This window comes from Chinchilla lanigera, unplaced genomic scaffold (genome assembly GCF_000276665.1).
Source record: "Chinchilla lanigera isolate Chin_1 unplaced genomic scaffold, ChiLan1.0 scaffold00055, whole genome shotgun sequence".
Lineage (NCBI taxonomy): Eukaryota > Metazoa > Chordata > Mammalia > Rodentia > Chinchillidae > Chinchilla > Chinchilla lanigera.
This window is the reverse complement of record NW_004955456.1, coordinates 6,096,555-6,119,008: the sequence shown is the minus strand read 5'-3', so window position 1 is coordinate 6,119,008 and position 22,454 is coordinate 6,096,555. Positions and strand designations below refer to the sequence as shown.

The 22,454-nt window shown below is 42.7% G+C and overlaps 1 long non-coding RNA gene across 1 annotated transcript; it reads left to right on the top strand.

The window, feature by feature from the left end:
• Nucleotides 1-16,163: 16,163 nt before the first annotated feature.
• LOC102011505 lies at nucleotides 16,164-21,965 on the top strand. Its single transcript, XR_262883.1, has 3 exons — nucleotides 16,164-16,270; nucleotides 21,434-21,732; nucleotides 21,910-21,965. It is a non-coding gene; the product is annotated as an uncharacterized LOC102011505 (long non-coding RNA).
• The last annotated feature ends 489 nt before the right edge of the window (nucleotides 21,966-22,454 follow it).

The following is a 22,454-nucleotide window of genomic DNA, read 5'->3' as shown; positions in this document are numbered from 1 at the left end:
AGGGAAGCATAGCCCAAGGGAGAATGAGACACAGCGTGAGGCACTGTGTGTCAGGAAGGCTGCACTGAAAGCTGGTGCCACCAGGTCCTGCTTTCTCCAGCCCTGCCCAGCTGCCAAGGCCCAAGGTTTCAACCCTCAGACCTAGCAAGTGAAGCAGCACAGGTGAGAGAAGGGTCCTCAGGCGTCTCCTTGTAGGTGATCTCATGACCCTGGATGCAAAACGTAAGCATTAAGCCGTGGGCAATCCTCGGGCTGTGGATTTGTTGATCATTTGCTTGTGTCAACACTACCACGCACGACCACTGCATTTCTTTCAAACCCCATCAATCCTCTAGCCTGTAGACTCAGACCTAAACAGTCAAAACCATGATTCACTCAGCCTGAACTTCTGTGCTAGCTGGCTGACGGCTAGACCACTGAGTTCAAGGTGAGGACCACAGGTTACGGACTATTTTTCAGTTTTGCTAACTTGGCCCTTGCTGCAGCTGAAAGTAACCTGCTCCCTCTTTATAAGGAAGTCGAGGTGAATGGAATTTCTGTATTGCCTGTCCCCTGGACACTTTCTTTGTGGCTTCTTTTCTTCACTTACCAAAGCTTGGGGAGGTGGCTTCTACTACCTGCGTTGGGCTGCACAGCCAGGACACTGAGGTGACCCCCACAAATTTTTACCTCTACATATCTCACCGACTGTCATACCATGCTCCTCACAGTGGACTGGGAGCTGAGTCAGCCTAGGGTTACAAAGGAAAGAGCCAGAACCCATATCTGTGGGTGCTGGAGCCGGGCTGATGAGTGTCCTCATTGAGTGTCCCACTTAACCATTAGCTAGGTGCCCCCAGATATCCCTCAAGAAACCTGCAAGAGTGTGACCAGCACTGCCTATGCTGCTGATGCCTGGTGCTATTTGCTCCATGCTTGAAGAATGAATAGCAGATCACAGAAAATAAGGAGCAACAGGAAAAAATATCAAATTCTACAGCAAGATATGCTTCACAAATACAAGTGGCGGACCCACTGTTATTTCCCTGAATGCATACAGTGAGGAGTCAAATAATATCCTCAGTGCCAGTGTTGAAACAAGTTGCTGTGCTGATTTCACAGGGAGAAGAAGGAACTATATCTAATGCTTTTTTTCTAGTACTTTTCTGTTGCTGTCTTAATGGAGGACCACAAATTTAGTGTCTTAAAATAAAATGCTTGGTTATTTTACAATGCTATCAGTTAAAGGCAGACATAATTGGTCTCTCTAGGTCAAATTAGGATTCCTCAGGGTGGAGATCCTTTCTGGAAGGTCTGGGGAGGAATTGGTACCTTAAGGGCAGTTTCTGGAGACTGCCCACATTTCTTGGTTTGTGGTCTCTTCCTCCATCTTTGAGGTGAAGAACACAGTGACTCTCTGACCTTTCTCAGTTACATTCCCTTGCTTATGGCTGCTCTGAGAGGCCCATGTTCTTGGAGATTCACGTGATTATACAGGGCACACCCTGGCTAACCAAGATCACCTGTACATCTCAAGGCCCCAAAGTGTAATCACATCTGTAATGTCCCTTTTTGTATGTGAGTTAAGACTTCCAAGAACCAGAGACCAAGACCTGGACAGCTTAGGGATAAAGCATTATTTTGTTGACTACCATGGCAAGAAGACCCAGCTCTAAACTTATGTTCCATTTTTATGTGTATTTTTGCTATAATTTCAGACTGAAGGGCATCTCAGATTTAACTGACCAGATCTAGATACTTATACAAAATAAGAAATTTTCTTACTTGAAAATATTATTTATAGGGGCTAGGGATTTAGCTCAGCAGCACAGCGCCTGCCTGGCAAGCACAAGGTTGTGAGTTCGACTTCTGGTACTGGAAAAAAAATAAAAAAAAAGAAAAGAAAAGAAAAGAAAATACTAATTATAATCTTTATTCACACAGTGTGACTCTTTCTTAGTCTTGAAAGATAATACCTCACCGTTTACCTTTTTTATGGTACTGGGGATTGAACCCAGGGCCTGCCCACTGAGCTACACCTCTACTTTTTTTTTCCTTCTCTTTTGAGACAAGGTCTTACTGAGTCTTTAAGGTGCCCAGGCTGAGCCCAAACTTGAGATCTTCCTGCTTCAAACTCCCAAAATGCTAGGATTATAGGTGCTCACCACCACATCTGGCTACCATTTACTTACCTTTACAGAATTAAATTTGAAAGAAAGTTTCAAAATTTTAATCTTTCATCAAATCTGCATTAAAGTTGCTATACTGTCTTGGTTTGGGGATTCCAAGGAACTGTCAGATGTGATTTGAATGGTCACTTCCCATTAATCATATCTCAAGAGCCATGAAGTAGGTTTAAACTATTCAGAGTGTGGGTGGAGATGCTCCACAGAGGAAATAGCAGATACTGCAGAGACAGTGACGATTTGCTGCTTGAGATGGTAACAGCTGGCCTCGCCCTCCCACTTGCAAGTCTCTGTGACTTTCAGGACAGACGGCACCTTTCCTGTTACACTGCACACTGCTGTGCTTTGGAGATGGAAAACGACCTGCTGAAGGCCCTGGATGGAAGTTGCAGTGAACAGCCTTCACGGTGGTCTGTACAGGACATTTTTTTTTTTTTTTTTGGTTTTTTCTCCGGTACTGGGAACCAAACTCACGACCTTGCGCTTGCCAGGCAGGCGCTTTGCCACTGAGCTAAATCCCCAGCCCCTCTGTACAGGACATGTCACAGCCGTTACCATGGAAGTCAGCCAGATGCCCTGAGACCCACCTCCGTCTCTTGTTGGTGCCATGAAACAAGCATTGGTGCTGGTACTGTGAGCTACAGCTTCCTCACAGGCACGGCCACAAGGCCCACTGTGTGATCTAACGCTATGTATTCAACTTCTGTGAGCGTTATTTTCTCTTTTGCAAAGTATAATCATGACATCTATGTCATCCATTAGTAGCTAAAAGTGATCCGGTGAAAACAAATGCACTTACGGGTCAGTAATGGATGCTCAATCCACAGTATATTAGTCAGCTTCCTAGTCACCGTGACACTACACCCAACACTTAAAGGAGGAGGGGTTCAACTTGGCTCATGGTTTTGGAGGATTCTGTCCCTGGTTACTGGTTCCAAGGCAGGAATATCATGGTGGAAGGGCATGAGAGAGCAAAGCTGAGTTCTAAGTGGCTGGGAACAGCACCAGAAAGGAAGGCAGAGAAACTATACATAGTACCCAAGGTGTGGTCATTAACTGGGACATGTCAACTTGACTATAGTAAGCACCACCTAGCAGATTAGTAAAGCTCTGGGTGTGTCAGTGGAAGATTGCCTTGTAGACACCAAAGGAAGGAGGGATGACCCACCTGGACGTGTGTCGCACTGACCCACAGGCATATGCCTGAATCTTTGCCGTTGCCTTTGGACGTTTGTCTCCAGTTCCTTTAGGCTTCCAGCGCACTCTCCAAGCCACTAACTCAGACCTTTCAGGTTCCTGACAGAGTCTCAACTACACTCTGCAGTGAGCTCCAGGCCTTCAACCTTCAACACAGTCCTCCTTGCTCCAGTACAGATGGCCATGTTGCGTTCTTCCACCCCCATGTGACAGGTGGCCACTGGGACTCTTTTGCTTCTGATCCTGGAAGCCTACCTAGTAAATCCTTTGAGTAATCATGCATATATTTTATATTACATCTTTTCCTCTAGTGAACCCTAACTAACACACAAGGCCGTGCTTTCATGATCCAATAGATCCCAGCCAGAAGTGTGCTCCCTCCAACCAATGAAGAGCTTGGGAGGGGGCCTGTTGGGTGAGAATTAGAGGTCTGGAAAAAGAGCATCCCCTGCTGGTGTGAAAAACAGAAGACTGCATGCAATTACTTCTGCAGGAAGGAACTTCTAGTGCTGGGGGAGATGTTGCTGGGGGGAGTCGTATAGGAGCAGGAAGCCCATAGGAAACAGAGCAGGAGGACAGGAAATGGGGAGTCCCAGCTCCTTCCTGGCTTTGCAGTTCCTCTAGACTTGCTGTCCTAGCTGAGGCTCACAGGGAGCACATGGCAGAGCAAGAGTCCAGTTGGGATGGTTTGAGCCCCAGCAGAGGAGAGAAGAGTGGGGCCAACAGGCAAGGACTTTGTAACTGCTGTACAAGGAAACGAGGAAAAGGAGGGTTAGGCAAGCCATGGGTTAACATCTGATAACAAATAAAAACCAAGAGTGGATTGATCTAAGCTAGGCATGGTGGTGCTCACCTGTCATACTAGCATCTGGGAGGCTGAGGCAGGAGAATGGCAAGTTCAAAGCCACTCTGGGCTATGTGGTGAGATCCTGTCTCTAAATAAATAAATGAAAATGAGTAAATAATTAATTAAAATATGGATTGACCTGAAATAACAGGGAGCAAAGTATTGTAAAGACTTCCCAGAGTGTGACAGAGTTCTGTCTTGAATATTACCATGAAATATTCTTCCAAAGTATCCTTTCAATGATAGGTTATTATTTTATATAAGATGTAGCAAACCAATGTCACCATTCTTTCCAATGCTTAGCACACCAGTGCCCCTGGGGTGACAGCCTCTGGACATAGGCAGTCATGAGCTGTCCTCATGACTTTCAGACAAGCTGGGGCTATGCGATGTCCAACTTTCCTCGACAATGTCAAAGACAATGTCAAATTGATTCTGGTATGTTTTAAAAATTATCTCTAAAAAAGCCGTGAAAATATTCTTTCCCATTGACATATATAAGATGCTTGCTTGAAGCCTGTCAGTTTAAACTGTGCATGGTGACACACGACTGAAATCCAAGCACTCTGGGAGGCTGAGGCAGAAAGATTACAAGTTGGAGCCCAGCCTGGGCAAACTAACAATTTAGTGAGAGACCCTGTCTCCAAATTTAAAAAAAAAAGAAGACAGTAAAAAGGACTGAGAATGTAGCTCAGTATAAAGGCCCTGAGTCCAATCCCCAGCACAGAAAACAAAAGTTGTTCATTTAGAAAGTTCCTTTTCTGATAACTAAAGAAAAAATCACACACACACACACACACACACACACACACACACACACACAAAATGAGTTATTCAACCTTAAGGAAGAAGGAAATTCTGACATATACTACAACATGGATAAACTTTGAGCACATTATTTTACATGACATAAGCCAGGCATAGAAAAACAAACACCATATAATCTCGTACATGAAGTGTAAAAAGTCGAACTAATGGAAGTGGCAATGATAATGGTAGTTACCAGACTTTCGGTAAGGTAATCAGAGCACGGAGGAAATGATGGTCAGAGGATGCAGCAGGTCAGAGAGACAGCAGGGACAAGGCAGGAGCTCTTTTACACCACAGGTGACTATACGGTGATCAGAGTTAATAAAAACGTACTATATTCTTGACTCACTAAATACTTATAAACTTTTTATCACACATACAAAATAAGTATGTGAGGGGGCTGGAGATTTAGCTCAGTGGCACAGCGCCTGCCCAGCAAGCGCAAGGTTGTGAGTTCGATCCCCGGTACCGGGAAAAAACAAACAAACAAACAAAAATCCAAAATAAGTATGTGAGGCAATGCATGTGCTAATGAGCTCAAGTCAGCCATCTCAAAATGCAGACATGTTATGAAACATTATGCTATATACTATAATAACATACACTTTGTCAATCAAAAACTAAAGTAAAATGAAGTTCCTTTTAAATATCAAATTATTCATTTGTGTAAAAGTCTGGTGCTTTTTCTCCAGTAACTATGCACTTTGTAATAGTTTACTCACTGACAAACTTTGCAGTTCCTGGTTATCCGTGAGTAAGAAAAGCAGTGGAAACACTTCTTTTAATCAAAAGAAAGCCCACCTAACCTGGGAGCTGCTTACTGGAAGGAGCAGTGCTTCTTGATTCAGAGCTTACACTCAGGAAGCTTTACACGTGCTGGTTCCATGGCAGGAATATAAACATAATGTACGGCAAACATGTTCTAATAAAAATAAATTTTAAAAACAGTGCTAGAAAAGTGCCTCTCGTGCCATCTCAACCTTTAGCCAGCTAATGACTAAACTGGGAAAAACAAAGAAGCAACTTTGCCATACACAGCAGAACCACATAGCAGAACCTTCACACACAGCAGAACATACACAGCAGAACCTTCATGACAAGCATGAAGTCCTTGTCACAGAGAATCCTGGCTGTGTGAAATTTCACCGGGAAACAAAACACAAATCCAAAACTTTTCCTTGCCTAGGAAAAGGCCCTCTGTTATCAGGGCTGTATGAATCTCAACATCTGAACAGAAGTTGTGGGGCTGGGAGTTTAGCTCAGCAGCATAGTGCCTGCCTGGCAAGTGCAAGGTTGTGAGTTTGATTCCTGGTACCGGACAAAAAAAAAAAAAAAAAAAAAAAAAAGCATGAACAGAAGTTGTAAGATAATTTCTTCAGTATACTGCAAGATTATTTTTAAGAATATTACCTTTTAAAAATTATGCTATAAAACATCAAAAATATAAACTTACAATGTTAAAAAATTTATCTTTGATACCTACTGCTTAAAACTCCCATAGGAAAATGGGCCAAAATGTGTGAAAATACAAACAAGTAGAAACAGTTTCATATGCTACAGCAGATAAAATAGTAAGTGTTACAATATTTAAAGAAATACACCAAACTGGGTAAAGGCCTCATTAGACAACATGGCAAAAGATATCAACTCATGAAACAACTTCAAGTTGTTTAGAAATGTTCCTTTTCCCTAATAACATGCTATTTCAAGTTAGTAAAATTTTATTTTTTCAGTTTTATGAACTTTGTAAGTATGACTTGCAAATATATTGACTGTAATATTTAAATAGTTGAGGATGGGGTGACATAATAGATACTTATGTTTCTGATGCCACTTTAATGATGCTTTCGAATTCTCAAAGACACAATAACAAAAATAAGAGCCTCCCATTTGTCACGTTTCCTAGACACCCACACCTCCCCCTCCACCATGCTATGCTCACAAATCTTTCTTGAAGGTCTAATACAAAGACACAGAAGTTTACTTCAACATTATCTAAGCAGGACAAAGAAGGAGAAATCTTAGCTTTCCTGTGGTGAAGCCACCTAGCATTCCGGTGAATCAGGTGGCATCTAAACAGACTCTTCCTTGAGCTCCGTGATCCTTATACTCATTGTGACCAGGGAATCAAGTTGTTACGTCTACTGCACAGCCTCAAACCTTTGTCTGCATCTACACAGGAACACAATGAGATATGAAAATAAATGTTTGTTAAGACAGTGATAGGGTGAATGTGATTTATCTTACCTCCCAATAGCTAGCAAAATCATGTGACACAGTGTTTTGGAACAAAACCTCAGTGTGGAAAGTAAGCCAGGACGTATACCCTGTTAACCTAAGTGCTATCCAGGTGTGATTTGCTGCTAGACCAAAGATGAATCCCACTAAGCTGAGAGCTTCCAGTATCGCTGGTGCCTTTTCAGCAGGGGAAGGACTATTTCTTTCCGTTTGAACCTGCATAGATTCTTAGGTCAAGTGATTTAATTAGAGCTTGCTTTTTCCCAAATTGCTCGTGCATAAATCCACAAAGTTTATAATGCAAGCCAGGAAATTGATTCAAACACAGATTGTTCTGGTAGGCGCCAATAAAAGTTCCTGTCCCAGTCACAAGGTTTAACGCTGTACAGAAAGTGGTGCCACAGAGTCTGAGAAAAGACGGCCCTATTTTATTAGGAGGATCAAGGACACCACCCTACCTTTATTTAAAGTGTTACCATATGTTGTAGATAATATGATAAAACTAGAACCAAATCTAGGCTTAGAGTCGGGCCACTAACGGAAACTAGGAAGCCCAAAGAATCCTTTTCCTAGAGTAAACTTGAAAATTCATTTCCTGCTGAGTGAAAATATGCATATGCCTTTGTTTATGGCTGCCCCAAGAACATTGAAATGATAGCTTTGTGTTTTCTCCTAAAGCCCTGGACTTCATTTTCAAGAATTGTTCTGGATGGACTTCCTGCTGTGGGCCTCATGTTCATTGCCTGCTTGGGTTGTTTAAAGGCGAAGTTCAGAAGGGTCATCCTATGCCCCTCTGCAGGAGAGCTCGGAACAACAGGGTGCTGGAGCAGACAGCACCAGGAGGTAGATGGGGGAAGGAGACAGTGGCCAGTCGTTTCATAAGTGGCTTCTCTTTCCTGAAATTGGGTCACAGCTGGAGAGAGTTGGAAGGTCTAGAATATTAAGGAGTTCTGGTCTGCTGCTCAAGGCACTTGAAATGGGAGAATTAAAAGAAGCTTATATCCAAACTCAAGTGACCTGGAGCGAGGCAGTGTCACTGTGTCCTGTACCCCGAGTCCTCCCTCTGGCCTTCTTACTCCACAGTCTGGGTCCGACTTCCGAATGATTCTCATGAGTACATTCATGTGAATGTGCGTTTTGCCTGCAGAACAAGGTATCTTACCCTGCGCTTTCTTATAACACTGCAACTCAAACTATTTCAAGTCAGGAACTTTAGACAACTATTCTGTTAGATTTGTTTTGAGCTCATTTTGGGGCTCCCAGCAGTGCCCTGGGCTCAGAGTCTGCTTTCTTGTGTGGTATTTGTGACCACTCACAAAACTACAGATATTTCAGAGCAGCACGTCTCCAGCCTGGGTGCATTTCCAGAGTGACCAATCCCAGGGACGGAGCGTGGACCAGTGGACACTTCTCTGTTGCCTGTTTCCTCTGTCTGTGCCTGGCTACTGTGTGCATGGCATACATCTTTCTTGGTAGAAGCAAGAGTTGGCTTCTCACCTAAGTGAGCTGTCTTCTTCCAGGAACCCCGGCTGCCGGGGTGATACTGGGGAAGTGAAGAAGGCCAGCGAGAAGGATCTGGAAAAGGAGATGGGGTCCTGGTGGCACAGGGGCGGCCGTGATGTGTGCACTGCTCCAGAGTCAGATAGGCCCTGCTCTTAGATCTAACACCTTCCAAGCTATTTTGAGCTTCCTGCCATTGCTAACACGTGAAAGTCTTTTGTTCCTGTTTAATTTCTACAAAATGATTTCCTAAGAGAAAGATCTTCTCATTCATTTTTATTGAGATATAAATTTCATAGCATAAAATTTACTTGAAAATGTACTCAAGTGGTTGGGGCATAAGAACAAAGTTGTGCTACCTGTGTAACTCCTACCTCTGTCTGATTGTGCAAAACCTTCCTCACCTCCAAAAAACCTCTCCTGCCCCTTGAAGGTCACTTCCCATCTCTGCCCATTCCGTTTCATTCTGCAGCCTTCCTTCCTTTCTGTTCCTCACACTGGGTGATCTCCACCGCCTTGCCTGCCAAATTTTTTTTCTTTTCCTAGCTGACATCTGCCGTTGAGTCCCTCAAGTGAACTACTCATCTCATTTATTGTATTTTTCAAATCCGAGAATTCCTATTTTGGTTCTTTTTGTAACCACTGCCTCATTACTGACCACCTTTACTTAGTGAGAAGTTGTCCTCATCCTATCCCTTAGAGGAGTAGACGGCTTCCTTAGTTCTTCAGACATATCTGCAATAGGTGACTTAAAGTCGTTTGGTGACATCTAGACTTCTTCAGGGACAGCACTGATTGACTGCATTCTTTAGTGTGTTTGTTCCACGCTTCTTTCTTTGCACTTCTCATTTTTTTAAAAAATAGGTGTTTTCAATAACACACATTGGCAGCTCTTGGCATTGGAGCCTCCCTGCTCTATGGTGATTTGCTGTTGTCATTATATTTTGTTGCTCCTGGTGCTGTTTGCTTTTGTGACCTATCTGAGCTCACTTTGTAGATTCTGTTTGCTTTGCGATGTGTAATCCCTGAAGTCTATGCTCTGTGAGCTCAGTGACTGTCTCGTGGTGGGAGGATAGTTCCTCAAATGGTGTGAATCACTTTGTACCCATTGCCAAGGACATGGTAGGCATGGCTTAATGAGTCTTCAGTACTCTATCAGGCAGGCCATGACAGCTGAAACTTGAGCTTCGAGCTTGCCCAGAGCTTATGATATCCCAAATGAGATGGTAAAGTCTTCTCAAATGTCCTTTCTTCTCTCCATCTCAATATAGAAACTCACCGTGTTGCTCAACCTAGCCTAGAACTCTTCGAGCAATCCCCCTGCTTTACCAGCCATTCCATGCAAGTCAGAAGCAGGTCTGGATTTTATGCAGCTTCCACTCTCTTCCTCACTGGGTAAAGGAGCTTGAGTGTTTCTGACAAAGTACAATCAGCACCCAAAATTAATGAACCTGCAACATGTGTGAGTGGGAGGGAGGAAGCAAGAGGGGCATAGGAAGGCTCTCGTCCCACATTCAAGATTGTATTGCTGGTTCTTGAAAAAATAGTGTGTTTCTTTATTTTGGACTTCAGTGTTTGTGGGCATAACAAGCACAGACTATTTTGTGTTTTAGGAAAGTAAAAGTAGGGAAGAGAGATAGCTGGTCCGGTGAAAACCTTTCTAAGGCCAGATGGGTACCAAGGACAGAGGACACAGACCTAGGTACAAAGAATGGGGCAAGCTAAGGCAGAATAAACGCATGTTCATAGCAGTACAATTCTTAACGCTATACCTGGAAGTGACCTTTATGTTCATCGACGTATGAATGCATAAAAAATGTGGCATTTACGCACAATGGCATATTATTTGCCATAAAGAAGAATAAACTTGAGTCATTGGGAGGAAAGTGAATGCACTTGAGACCACAATGTTAAGTAAACCAAATGAGACATAGATTAAATACCACGTGGTTTCTCTAAGAGATGGAAAATATAAATCACTTAAAAGGGAAATGAAAAGAAAGAGGGAGATACACTCTGTGGAGGTGGGGAAGGGGTGCGGAAGGAGAAAGCGAGAAAGGCGGGGAAGAAGGGAGTAAAAATGATCAAGATGCGGTGAGTATATGTGCCAGTTCCCAAGAGGAATGTGATGACGATGTACTCAAAGGAATACTAATGAAGAAGGAGGAGAAAGAGAGAGGAAGCATGTGTGATCACTACTGTCAGATGACACAGGAAGAAAATAGGATCGTGACTGAAAGGAATTCCTCCTACGGGGCGGGAAAGTTATAGTGCCCTAGCAATCTGAGAGTCACAAGGAAGGAATGATTCTCAATGATTCTCGTGTGTATGTGTATGTAACCCAAGAGTCTGCTGTGTCCTGGCCTGGTATGAAACACAAAAGATGATTGTGAACTGCATGAGGTCTGAGGATGCTTTGTTTCTATGGTGTTATACTGTTCTGTATTTTGGGTTCAAGTTTTCCTGATTTGTAGAATTATAATAAATGATTCTTCTTCCTTTTCTCTGTTTCCTTCCTCTGGATGCAGATGGCTTTTGAAAGTGTATAAAATCTATGGAACCTGCTGCGGAGTATTTGTGCTTCTCCAAAATTCACATATTACAGTGCAAGCCCCGACATGAAGGCATTACGAGGTGGGGTTTGAGGAGTTGATTACATCCTGAGAGCGAAGTCCTTGTAGTGGGATTAGCACCCTTATAAAAGAGGGCTCCAGGCTGCCTTGTCACTTCCTCCCTGTGGGGACACAGCGAGAGGTGCCATCTGCGAACCAGAAAGCATGTCCCTCATCGACACCAAGTCTGGGCACCTTGATCCTGACTTCCCAGCTTCTGGATCTGTGAGAAGTTCATTTCCGTTGTTAGCAAGTCAGCGTATCTACAGTATTCTGTAACAGCAGTCTGCATGGACTAAGGCAACCCCATTTCACCAAAGGTAGTTTATTTGACCTCCATAGTCCTCAGGTTCTAAACGGATGGATTTGAATCACTGAAAACCAAAGTGATTATTGAGAAGCACTGTTTTAGTTGAGGTCCCTCCTTAATCTCTTCTTTTATTGCTCGAGGGGTGAGATGTGAAGAGAAATTACCTTCTGAAGTGCAGTCAATTGAAAGTCAGACCATGGAATTTCATCATTCCTTCCACACCATTATCTCCACATTCTTTCAACTTTCTTCTCCTTGTCTATTTTGCTTCTGTCGGTAGCTTTAAACTTTGCACTATTAATTTCCATGTTTATTTATTTGATCACCCTGATGCTGCCCTCCCTGGGGTAAACTTTTAGCTCCCCTTGCAGTCTCCAAAATTTTTCCATAAACCTCTGCTTATGACACTTATTTTTAATTTCCAAATTCTTCCGACAACCAGTTGGAAGTTTATGAACGGTTTACTTTAAAGGCGTCTCTTAAGAGGCACTCACATTACCTGTCATGTTAAATATATATGATGGCCTAATGGTTTTATCCAAAATACATGATCTTTTTCTTGGGCATATAAGTACCTAATGTTGAAAGATTTTCATGCATAGCCAGATTTAGGGTGAGTGAGTTTAAGTGGAAATACATTTGGCAGTCAAACAATTCAGATATAAAGAAATCTCTACAGTAAGCAACAGTTTTCAGAGGTTAATTCTTGATATTAAGGAAGCAAATGCAAACTGAAGCAAATGAAAGCCATTTTCATATTTACAAAATGAAACAATGCAGCATTTTAAGCTGCAAGAGACGGGTGGATTTATGAACTGCTAAAAGCACAAAACTTCTGAGGAGCATTTCAAGCTCGCATCTGGCTCAGTTTCTTACATTTGTGATAACTCCACATACCAGTGTGTGAAAAGTATTGGCACTAACTAAATATTTACCATATAAAATTAAAAGAAATGTTGCCATTAAGCTAAAATCACATGTCTAAAGATTATTCACTAGTGTTACCAATATTGTTAGATATGTCAGGTTTTGAAGATTTGATACATTAAGTAGAGAAGTAGACTATTACACAAAGTGTGCAAAAAGTATTGGCACTAACTAAATATTTACCATATAAAATTAATAATAATTAATGACAAATTGTGCTGCTATAAACATGGGTGCACATATATCGCTGTGGTATGATGTTTTAAATTCTTTTTGGAAAATACCCAGAAGGGGAATAGTTGCGTTAAATGGGACCTCTAATCCTAATTTTTTGAGGAATCTCCGATTGATTTCCAAAGTTGTTGCACCAGTCTACATTGCCACCAACAGTGGAGAAGGGTTCCTTTTTCCCCCACAGTGCCCCCAGCATTTGTTGTTGGTTGATTTCTTGATAGTAGCCATTCTTACAGAGATGAGATGGGATCTCAGTGTTGTTTTAGTTTGCATCTCTTGAATGACCAGTGATGTTGAACATTTTTTCATGTACTTATTTGCCATTTGCATTTCTTCATCTGAGAAGTACATATTCCTCTCAGATGCCCATTTTTTGATTGGGTCTTTGAATTTGGGAGGTCTGATTTTTTTTCAATTCTTTATATGTTCTAGATATAAGTCCTTTGTCTGAGGGACTGTTGCTAAAATATTTTCCCACTCTGTGGGTTGTCTTTTCACTCTATTGATGATTTCTTTTGAAGTATAAAAGCTTTCGAATAGGATGAGATCCCAGTTGTTGATTCTTTAAAGTGTTTCTAGTGCAGTTTGGGTTTTGTTTATGAAGACTGTGCCTACCCCAATGTCTTCAAGATTTCAACCTACTTTCTCTTCCCGCAGATTTAGTGTTTCTGCTTTAATATTTAGGTCTTTGATCCATTTTGAATTTAGTGTAGTGTATGGTGATAGACATAGGTCTAGTTTTAGTCTCTGGCATGTAGAAAGCCAGTTTTTCCAGCACCATTTATTAAAGAGGCTATCTTTCTTCCAGTGAACATGTTTGGCCCCTTTGTCAAAGAAAAGGTGGTTGAGTGTGTTTGTAGTTGTTTCCACATCTTCTAATCTGTTCTACTGGTCCTCAGGTCTAATTTTTTTTGCCAGTACTATGCTGATTTTACCACAGTAGCTTTGTACTGTAATTTCAAGTCAGGGATTGTGGCACCTCCTGACTTGTCTCTGTTGCCCAGGATTGCCTTCGCTATTCTAGGTTTTAATATCATGCTTCCAAATCCAAATCCAAATGGTTGTCTTTATAGCATTTTCAGCTCTATCTCGCTGTTTTGAAATGTGTCATACTGTGAAATGCAAATTTGTTCTTCTCTCCAGTTTCTTGATGCACAACTCCTAAAATCCTGGAAATTGGTGAGATGACAAGAATGTCTTTGTAAGCTAAAGAGCCACCTGGTAGGTAGGAGCACTAGCTAACAGGAATGGCTGGTGACTGGCCACAAGAAAGACCAGAGTTTGAATAAATGTTTGTGATTTTGCGGGGGAGCTTTCCACTCTGATCCATCAAACCCTTGATTCCCAGAGGTGTTAGAGATTGGGTTCAATCACCAATGGCCAATGATTAGATCAATCATGCATGTGCAATGGAACCTCCATAATCACCCCAAAGTACAAGGCTCCTAGGAGCTTTGCAGAGCCAACATGTGGGAGGGGCAGGATTGGAGAGGCCACAGGAGCTCTGGCCTCCTCCTATATTCCTCACCATTTGCATCTCTCCAACTGTGTCCTCTGTGACACCCTCTATCACAAGCCAGCAACCATGAGCAACATGTTTCTTGAATTCTGCGACAAGATTTAGTGAATTACTCAAGCCTGAGGTCATGGGAATCCTCAATTTACAGTCTGTTGGGCAGAAGTTCTGGAGGCATGGATACAGCCAGCATCTGAGGTGGGGGCTAGGCTTATGGGACTGAGTCCCCACCTGTGAGATCAGACAGGTAGGTTGAACTAGAGGAATCAGCTAGTGTCTGCTGGAGAATCTGCTGGAGGATTGCTTGGTTGGGGTGAGTGAAATACCTTCCACTTCTGAAGTTTGAAGTGATAGGTGAAGTGAGTGTAGCAGAATAGGAAAACACCTTTCGTTTTTTCCCTATAAATTTCAGACCGTGGTGAAAGGATCACACTTGACTTGTAACCTCATTGTTCCAACATCTAAACCCAAGGCGTTGTGAGACCACTGTTTTTCTAGAAAGCACTGACTTCATTTGGGCCTGTGGATGCCCATTGAGTGACTCCAGCAGGACAAAGGTTGGCATCTCTAACTTCATTTTGTACCTGTCTCCTTTATTACCCTAAATTTAGGATCAGATTCATGTTTGGCTCTGCATATAGACATGCTAATCATTTAAGGATTGTCTATCAAAAGACTGGTAATGCAAAGTTGGTTAGCTCTAAATGTTTTTTTATTTGTTTGTTTGTTTTTTGTTTTTTTTTCTCCAGTACTGGGAACCGAACTCACGACCTTGTCCTTGCCAGGCAGGCGCTTTGCTGCTGAGCTAAATTCCCAGCCCCTGATTAACTCTAAATTTACCCAACCTCTCTTGATCCCCTTCAAGCCAAAGGCACCAAAATAAGAAAAACTAAGAAATGCTGAAGATTTGCAGGAGCACATACTCAAAAGATGGTCCACTGCCAGTTTTTACAAAGTCTGGCTGCCGACCCCCTGGAGCAGTGCTCTGAATTCTCCTATCCTTGCCCTCCATGGTTCAGTAACAGTGGAGTCTTGAAGACAGATCACCCTGCACTGCAAGGCTGCTCCCACTAGCTAAGAGCATTCATCTAACTCAACCTACCCCTCAAACAACGACCTCTTTTCCCGACCCTTGCAAAACCAGACTTGAGAAAGTGCTCAACCACTTCACAAGAATTATGCATTATCTTGCCTCCCTTCCCCATATAATATTGGAGGTCTTGGTAGCACCCCAAAGACTGGGCTGGAAGTGCACAGTCCCCTTGACCTCAGGTGATAGCTATCTTGAATAAGTTCCTTTTTTGCTTTTCACCACTACTTTTCCACTTGGTTTCTGGGGCAAATGGCCAGACTTTACTTGTTTAGACTCCCCAAAGTCAGGACCCCTCTGGCCTGGGACACCGACAGCAATTGGAGGGGAAAATGTCCCACTTCTATGAGCTTTCTGGGTTCTCAGGAGGGGCCCTACCCACAGTGGAGCCTCTTGAATTTAAGCATTTCCTTCTTTTCCTAGAAAGATCCAGGTTAGGCCCTATACTCCTTACTTCACTCAAACTCCCAGTACTTAGAAGCAAACAGGTAATTATACAGAGGGCACTAACTACAGAGCATTGTTTGTGGGAGGACTGGAGGCCAAATGAGGAGAGAAGGAAGCCCCGAGGCTTTGCAGAGAGCCTCACGTGGAAGTGCCTGTCCCTCAGCTGGAAACCCTGAGGAAAACAGGCCCTATGTCATCAGTGATCCTTTATGACTTCAAACGTGGTGAATTCTCATGTTTATGCTGTGTTCCACGAAGCAAAGACAGCTGCGTGGACTGTGGGACAGGATGGGCACGCACTAACAGTGACAGACTGGGGACCCAGCAAGGCCTGTCCAGGTTCTGTTCTGCCCCTCATGTCACATTCCTTCCTCCAGGTAAGGGGCCAGGTCCCTCCAGAATGACTCTTAGATATTTATGGCCAGGGGAAAGTTACAACATATTTTTAGGTGTTATGAGAGGGTGGGTTTTTATGATTGGCAGAAGGGGTTCTGACCCACTTTGAGGAGGAGCAATTAGAGTTCCCATGGGTGACCTGAGGGAGAACAAGGGGTGAGGGGCAGGAGAACGGAAGGTCAGAGAGACTCTTTCCTTCTGAAGCCCTCATTTGGAACATCCTTTTCTGAACCCCAAACTGGACTCCGGTAAAGGAAGCACCAAAAGTTTTCATGTAGAAGCAGGGTGATAACCAAAGCCTTTGGAAGATTTGTCAAACAAAGGGAAAGTAAATATAGAAAGAAATTACCCAACCACCCAGAGGATAGGGCCAAAGTTTCTGCGTTGATGTAGTGAAAAGAGAGGAGAAGGCAGAGCTCTGTCTGTAGAAGGAAGAATCAGCACTGCCTGTGCCTGGTAAGATGTGAAAGGTAGGTCAGGCTTTGTGACACACACCTGTAACCCCAGCACTCTGAAGCAGGAGTGTTGCAAGTTTGAGCTTAGCCTGGACAACCAGCAAGACTGTGTCTCAAAGTAAAAAATAAAGTGCTCATAATGTAGCTCAATGGGAAGGCCCTGGGTTTAATCACCAGTAACACACACACACACACACACACACACACATGCACGCGCGCACACACACACACACACACACACACATGTGAAGAGAGGGTTGAAAAAAGAGAATAGGACTCACTTAGACTTCCCAGAAGGCCAACAGTATAGAGATGATTCCATTAGCCAGAAAGTGTCTACAGCTCCCCAAAATACTATTTAATACATTAATTTGTTGAAAAAAATCAAAAGGGTTATAACAGACTCCTTTTAAAAAGTGTCACATGATGGTTTAAACAAATAGACTGACCTAAGGGGAAAGGTATGACCATAGACACCATAGCCAATCTAAGAATAAAAAGAGAGAGGCTGGAATTTTCATTTTGAAGTGGCTATGGTTTGCATTTTAAATGTCCCCCAAAGGTCCATGTGCTCAAGCTCTTCAGCAGCAAGAGGAGAGGAAGTTAGGTCATTAGGGCTCCCTTTGAATGAGATATGGAGGCCCTGCCCCCATTCTCTCTCTCTCTCCCTCTGTCTCCCTCTGTCTCTCTGTGTCTCTGTCTGTCTCTGTCTCTGTGTCTCTCTCTTTCATTCTGTGCCTCTGTTTCTGTCTCTGTTTCTCTGTGCTTCCTGGTGTCCTTAAGATCACCAACTTGGCTCCACCATGTCCTTACTCTGTGATCTTCCCTGCCACAGGTCCAAAGGCAATGGAGATCAGGTAACCATAGACTGTGTCCTCGGAAACCAACGGCACAAAGATGATGCCAAGTATCTTCCTCCTTTTCCTTCTTCCCTCACATACTCTCTCCTTTCTTTTCTTCCACTTACCCTCTCTAGCCATCTTTCTGATTTTTAGAGTTTAGACTTGTCTTGGTTACTGTTCTGTCATTGCTGAGACAAAACAACCAAGGCCCAAAATTAAGGAAGGAAATTTATGTAGCTCACAGTTTGTGGAGGTTTCAGTCTATACTTGGCTAGTTCCAAGGCAGAGTGGCACATGGCAGAGGGCAACAGTTCGTGGTGACAGAAGACAGCAAAAGCAACAACAGCAAAAAGGGGGAAGTGACAGCAAGCAGCCTCTTTTCCTCTCTTACATCATATACAGGCTCCCTGCCCCAGGGAGCATTCACACCCATAATCCCAACATTGGACCATGGATCAATCATAAACTCTAGAAACCCACCCCATGACTGCATGAGGCTTTGGGGGACATCCAGACACAAGACATACAAGAATATATTCATATTTTATTTTATTTTTAAAAATTTATTAACACACGGTAACTGTACATATTACTGGAGTTCAGCGTTGTATTTCTGAGCACGCACAGAGTGTTCACTGATAAAATCCAATCATCCTTTTCTGCTCTACCCTCCACCCCGTACCGTATCCTTCTCGATCTCTAGTGATCACTATTCTGCTTTCAGATTGATTGCTTTCGATTTCCACAGCATGAATGAAAGAAAACACATAGCACTCCTCTTTGTGTATCTTGCATATTTCACTCACAATAATGTCCTCCAATTTCATCCTTTTTGCAGTAAGTGATGGGATTCCTCTTTTCTTAATGGCTGAATAATACACCACTGTGTAGATATGTCACATCTGTATTCCATACTATTCCTCAGAATGGCTGTACCAATTCATATTTCTACCAATACTTCATGACAGCTTCTTTCCCTCCATCCTTACCGGCGTTTGTTATTTTGATAATAGCCATTATAACTGAGTTGAGATGATATCTTCTCATGATTTTGATTATTTTAAATGCTTGGGAGTATAGTCCTCATCTCAAACACATTTGAATCACTCAAGGGACTACTAGGTTCAAAGAAGATACCTTTCTAATTGAACTGAAAAAGAAAATGCGGATGCAAACCATTAAGTAAAAACTAAAAGTCTTAAAATCTGGGTATGCCATTCCTCCATCTGAATACTTTTTAAATTTCAGTAACAATGTAGAAATAAATTGTGAACTTTCCCTTTCTCTTTGTGGAGGAGGACTGTCAAATCCAACCAGCCTTTCAGTGTAATCTTTTTGCAAGCTTGCAAACTTGGAAAAGAAAAATGGAGAACAAAAACAAAAATGGGAAAGGTCACTAGCTGCCTCTCCTGAGATATGAATAACAGCCTTCTTTTCATCTACAAAGTTGGTACAAATTGAAAACTCTCTCTCTCTTGGGCTTTAAGATTGCACAAAGTATTTCTGACACGATTATCATCCTTCTTATCACAAAAGAAAACTCGCTTTGGGGTGATGTATGGTAAAAATCCAGGGAGGACACAGACTCCTTCTTTTAATCTAATTTGAAATCTGTGTGTCTTGAGTTCTGGCAGGTGCCTCCCACTTCTGCATTCTTTGACCTTGACCCGATGCTTTGCAGTTTCAATGGGAACATGAACAAGAGACCAGAGAGGGCCAAGAATAATACTCTGTCCCCTTAGGCTGGACTCATGCCTTCTTAATGACTTTTTTCTGCTCTTTTGCTTGGTTAAATGCTCTCTCTCCCTCTTTCTCTCTCTTGAGAATTCACCCTGGCCCAGAGCCATCCCATGGGCCCTTTGCCTGAGTCTGAGATAGAGCCAGAGCCCTAGGGCCCCTGCGGTGCATACGGACATCCAGGTACATGCACCCTTAGTCAGACTCGGGCTTTCTGAAATGTTCCACTCCTCAACCACCCAACATTGGCTGTAACCAGCCCAACAGTGGTTGAGCCCTGGGGCTGGGATCCTTCTAGGGGCTGGGCTGAGTTACTGTAGGGCTCATCTGAGGCAGGCAGGGGCTTTCCAGCTGGGGGCTGTTATGAGGTGGGCAGGTACGTGCTCAGGGTGCAGGACAGCCTTCCCAGGGCCAGGATGACATCCTGGGTGACAGCTCAACAGATATGAGAACAGATGGGACTCTTACTGGAGAACTAACTTACTTGTTCCCTTCCTCCTGGAGCTGCCTGGACGCGGGCCACCCTTCAGCACACAGAGGGGCTGATCCCTGAATGGCACACTTTCAGTTTGCTGTGCCATTTGTCTCATTTTCCTTTACTCTTCACACCACTTTGAGATACCCTATGATTCCCCCAGATGATTTATTTTTCTTTAATTGGAATAGATTTTCATATTCTGGCAGTGACTTCTTTTAAATTCTGCTGATGTGAATGATATCATAAAGTTGATTTCATAGGAAAAATAAAGAGATAATCCATACATTATACTACTCAGTACACAAAAAATATTTAAATGCTGTAATCTAGAATTAAGTATTTGACATAGATGCTGGCCAATGAATCTGGGAATTAAGATTTTAGTAAAAGTGATTAACGGTGGAAAAACGATGATTAAAAGATATAAAACTCCAGCTTTACTTGATGTTACCTATCTAGATGGGCTGGAGCTATAGAATCTAGCTCTCGGTAGGATTAAAAATGATTAAATAAATTAATGATAAAGGAATTCATGGGAAATTGAAATCAAACCTCAGTATTTGGTTGATACTAAAATAATTCTCTTTATCCTTTATTTTTATTATTCATTGTTGAGGGATTTATTTGATTTAGAAACTACAATTAACTCTGTAAACATATTCTCCTTTAAATTAAAATGGTCTATGGAGTAGGTAGCACATTTGATTCTAAAGAGAAATTTCAGAAAATTATGTCCTTTCTGGATATTTTAATAAAAGGCATCATTATAAAATGGGGGAAAAATTTTTTTAAGTAAACCAACGAACAACCAAAGAATTCAATGTACTTTTGTGTTAGATACTACTGAAAGAATTCTCATAATTTGAAGAGTTGTGATAAATATTTTTAAGTGAGGTAAAATGATTATGAGTTATATTTTTCCTAATATGTTCCAACTTATTGTATTGGCTAATAGTTTAGTTCATTTTAGTTAAAGAATAAATATTAACCAGGTAAAATAAATTACATGTTTTGTTAATCTTCCATATTCTATTGATAATACCCATGAAAATTTTAGACATAACACTGGTTTGAATTTTAAATAGTAATTTTGACTCTTCAAGCCTAAAACTCAGAATCCCAATGGTGCAGGGCACTATGAACTTTATTCAGTACTAGAGTTTTGAACGACAGTTGGATGATCTGGATTCTTCTTGAACATTTCCACCAGCAGGAAACTCATTCCGTCTTTAGAAAGTTTAGCTGCACCAAAACCCTTCATGCTGTACATGCCCCAGTGAGTCTCCACTAACTTGTACATCTTCCATTTCCGCAGAGACTGATTGTTTCTACTTCCCATGACAGGCTTCAGGATGATTGAAAACATTTTCAGATGTTATGATATATCAAATAAAATGGCCATTTTCATATAAAAAGTGGTTAATGACTCTCAACTTTATATAGTTTAACCCAAAACTGCTGTGGCTGTCTCTCCTCCAAATCAGACTCCCCAGAGCCTCAGTCCTTCCCAGCACCGGGCGCCGCCTTCCCCACTCCACTGCAGAGCCATTACAGAAGGTCTCCACTCCTGGGGGCGAATTACATGCATCAGGGATGCTGAATTGATTTTTCCCCTTTTGTTTGCAATTTCAGACCAAACAAGGAGAAAATTTGAGAGACTCAAATTGTAGGACATTTGGCACTGATTTGCAGCAGTTCTCGTTGGACACATCAGACTCTTCTAGGTCTAAAGTCCTTTTGTATGTGTCTGCCACTCTCTAAGTGGTCTTTGTTAGCTCTGTGGTCTTCCTGGCCCCCTGACCAGCCGCTGGCAGAGGAGGGAAGGGATCCACAATCAACAGCCCAGCTTCGGAGGCAGCCACATTCCCAGGGCCCACCTCCACCACGCCACTTTCCAGAGCAGGAAGCCAGAATCAGCGCTCAGCCACAGGGTAGGGCCACATAGACCCACACTCCAGTTCTGGCTCCCCTTTCCTGGACCAGTTCCTTGAAGTCTTCCTCCACACCTGGGTCATGCCTTTGTACCGAGGCCACCATGACATCCCTGGTGAGGCATCTAATGGAAAGCACTGACACTGTCTACTGAAATGCTCCATTTACCCCTACAGCCTTCCTGTGACAGTCACCATCCTGCCTCATACAGAAACTGGCAAAGAGACTGAAGCAGTTCACTGGCCTGAAAGTGCCTAGCAAGCTGTGACCAGCAGACAGCCGTGGAGACTCTTCATCTTCCTTAGGAGGTCTGCAGGGCGTCTGAACAGGCAACACCTGGCCTGGTCCCGAGTTTGCCTGTGACTGCAACAATGAGGGATGCTAACTAGTTTTTCTTCCTCCCTCCTTCCCTCCTTTCCTTCCTTCCTTCCTTCCTTCCTTCCTTCCTTCCTTCCTTCCTTCCTTCCTTCCTTCTTTCTTTCCTTCCTTCTTTCCCAGAAAAGGTAGAAGAATCTCTGTGGGGTGATGTGATTTTCCAAAGCTGATCCAAAAGTAAAGGTGAGGCTTTTAACAGGCTACCTTACCTAGCTGGATTATTCATGCTGTATCACAATTCTTGTAGGGTCCTGAATTGCAAAATTAAATCAACAAATAGCTTCTTAATCTAAACTTCAGTGGCCCTGCTGCTGTTTGAGGAGGATACAGATATGCCTTGAGTTAT